Source organism: Tupaia chinensis, unplaced genomic scaffold (genome assembly GCF_000334495.1).
Source record: "Tupaia chinensis unplaced genomic scaffold, TupChi_1.0 Scaffold148617_1, whole genome shotgun sequence".
Classification (NCBI taxonomy): domain Eukaryota; kingdom Metazoa; phylum Chordata; class Mammalia; order Scandentia; family Tupaiidae; genus Tupaia; species Tupaia belangeri.
In genome coordinates this window covers 176,970-180,343 of record NW_006208466.1, presented here as the reverse complement: position 1 = coordinate 180,343, position 3,374 = coordinate 176,970, and the positions used below count along the sequence as shown (strand labels likewise).

The window sequence follows — 3,374 nt, the reverse complement described above, 5'->3', positions numbered from 1 at the left end:
ATAATATACAAGAAACTGAACAAACTCTCAGAAAAAAATTATATAATTTTATTTAAATAGAGCAAACCATTGGAACATACATTTCACAAAAGAAGACATACAAATGAACAAGTACCTGAAAAAATGCTCGGCTTAACTAATGATCACTAGGGAAATGAAAAACAAATATCATTTAACTATACCAAATTCCGGACGTTGTAAGAAAGGTATAATTCCTATTTGTGTGTTGGGCCTGAAATCTTCCAATGCTGAGATGATACATGTACAACTAAATATAAATATTTTTAGATATTTAGTGTTCTTACTGAATAGCACTAAGTATACTAATTTTATATTAGGTAAATTTACTCAGTGTAAATCATAAACGGATTCTCTCAAAATGTGCATAGTTCTCAAGACTTGACTAGAACTGGAAGTTAACTTGTGTAATAGTCTGATAAAGTATAAAAGTATGTAAACCTCTGGTTTACAAATATATAAACCAAAGACTAATGTAAGTAGTCTGGAATTTTATCTGTGGTAATATTTGTCATTTTAAAGTTTTATTACTAAATTATAAAGAGGAACAGATACTAGAATGTTAATCGAAGGACTACTAGAAACATGTACTGGTTTGTTATTGAACAATTGTATCAATACTCCTGAAAGTAAGTAATTCATAGTTCTACTACTATAATTTATAACATAATTAGATTTTGACTAACTTCCTGACCGTCTCCTTCACATCTTTGTTCCTGAGACTGTAGATCAGAGGCATGGGGATGACCACTGTGTAAAAGACAGAGGCCACCTTCACCATAAGCCATGAACTTTTGGAGTTAGGAACACAATAGAGAAAAAGGATGGTACCATGGAAAATGGTAATAGCAGTCAGGTGGGAGGCACATGTGGAAAAAGCTTCCTGACTCCCCCCAGCTGAAGGCATTTTTATGACAGTGACAAAAATGAAAATGTAGGAAGTTAGAATGATCATCTGGCTGCTTATTTCATTGAATGTGGCAGATACTAAAATGATCTTCTGGCTAATGTAGGGGTCAGAGCAAGATATAGCAACAGTGGCAGCATGCTCACAGACAAAGTTATTTATGAAGTTCGTCCCACAAAGGTTAAGGTCAGCAAAAAGTGTGTATGTTTAAAGAAAAGACAATACTCCAAGAGTATGGCACACCCACCAACAAGGAGCAGAGCACCTGAGACATGACCACCCTATAGAGCAGAAGGTTACAAATGGCCACAAATCAGTGATAGGCCATCACTGCCAACATGAATATTTATGTCACCATAGATACACACACAAAGAAGAATTGGGAGATACATCCTGTGAAGGAGATAGTTCTGTCTTTCACAACTAAGTTTTCTAGAAGTTTAGTTGCCACTACTATAGAGTAACAGAAATCAACAAAGGACAAGTGGCTAAGGAAAAAGTACATGGGGGTGTGGAGTTTGGGGTTCATCCTGATGATGATGATCATGCCCAAGTTCTCCAGCACCGTGACTGTGTAGATGGTCAGGAAGATGAGGAACAAGGGCACCTGGAGGTTCGGATATTCTGAGAAGCCCAAAAGGATGAAGGTGACTTCAGCACTCTGATTTTCTGGGATCCTTTGAACATAATATGAAAGTTTATATAGAGAAATGAGAAGCAATATTTGAAAAAAAAAAACAGAAAGGAACATTATGAAGCACAGTGTTTCTCTATTTACAGTATTGCTGAAAATACTAGGTTTCCACCATTAGATTATTCAAAAGTTATCATTCATTCAAGTAACAGTTACACAGTAAATACAGTTTCTTTCATGAATGGAATAATAAAAAATAAAATTGGGAGTGGAACAATATTAAAAACAAAATTAAGGTAGGAGGAATAGTAGGAATAATAAAAACATAGTATATCCTATCATACTTAAATAATTAAACTATTATCCAGACAGCTGACTTCATGTGAAGAACTAGTCAAACTCCTTTTTTTTTCTTTTTTCTTTTCTTTTCTTTTTCTTTTTTTTGCTATAGGGCAAGGGCAATGTGCACTAGCCAGCCAGACAGAGAGAGACAGAGAGACAGAAAGCAAGAAATCACCCCTCAGGGGCAATCCCTTCTCCTCTCGGGATCTTGGGCGCGCACGCACACGTGCCCAACGTGAGTCTTAAGCCACCGGGTCTGGGACGTGAACCACAGTCTACTACTGGGAGTCCTGTGACATAGCCATTATGCTAACTGCTGGTCCCACTAGTCAAACTCTTTACATCAACCTGAAATTAGAAAAAATACTTCTCTTAGAGGAAATAAATATCATAAATTTCTACAGTTTCTTCTCTACCTCACCTTTTAAGTTAAGGTACCATTAACTTGGATGTGTCAAAAAATATAAAATGTAAACATCCTCTAAAATAATGAATCTAACATGTATTTAATTTATGATTATTTTTTGGCATATTCCTTCTACTAACTAAATAGCTCAACACATTATGGAACTGTGGTGTAGTAATATATAGATTCTTGGGACCAACAGATGGCTTAATGGCTACATCACTGGACTCTCATGGAGTTGACCACAGTTTGAGGAGAGACAGAAAGCAAGAAATCACCCCTTGTGTCTATGTGTCCCCAAGATCTTGAGAGGAGAATGGAGAAAAAGGGATTGTAGGGTATGGCAATCCCCCCGGGGGTTGATTTCTTACTTTCTGTCTCTGTCTCTCTGGTGAGCACACACACCCTATAGTAAAAACCTCTCCAAAAAAAGAGTAATATACCAATTCTTTTTAAATTCATATTGATATGGTCATATGGCATATTATATTGTCTATTAAAATGTGATTACAAAAAATGTGTAATGTTCCTATAATGATAAAAGAGACGAAATATTAAATAAAATCTCTTCATGTTCTTGTATGGCAAGTTTCAGAAGGTAAGTTAGCAATGAACAATGACAACTATTAACGTCCTGGAATATGACAATAAATTTGGACTTTAGCAACAATAATTCTGTCATTTTGCATCAAATAAAACTTTGTTGAGACTGTCAGTCTAGAGATCCAGCTCAAACAGAATACCATTTTTTCTGATGCCATTAAAGATTTTCTCTTAAATAAAATGAGAATATTAATAATAGAAAATTTCAGTCACTAAAATATTAAAATGGAAGCAGAAACTTTTCTAAAGAACTCAGAGGGTACAAGACATTGTCAATATATATATATATGTGTGTGTGTGTATAATAGATTATATATCAGATTGTATTTATTAGAATTATGATGATTATGTGGTTTCAGACTTATAATAGGTGTGAAAATCAGGCTTTATTATAGACATAGACAGCTATTGGGCCAGCAGATGCTATGGTGGTTGAGGCCCTGGACTCCCACACTTCTGACTGC

At 35.2% G+C, this 3,374-nt stretch overlaps 1 pseudogene; it reads right to left on the bottom strand.

Annotated features, from left to right (window-relative positions):
- Nucleotides 1-688: 688 nt before the first annotated feature.
- LOC106733130 (olfactory receptor 5D13-like) lies at nucleotides 689-1,676 on the bottom strand (annotated as a pseudogene).
- Nucleotides 1,677-3,374: the final 1,698 nt, after the last annotated feature.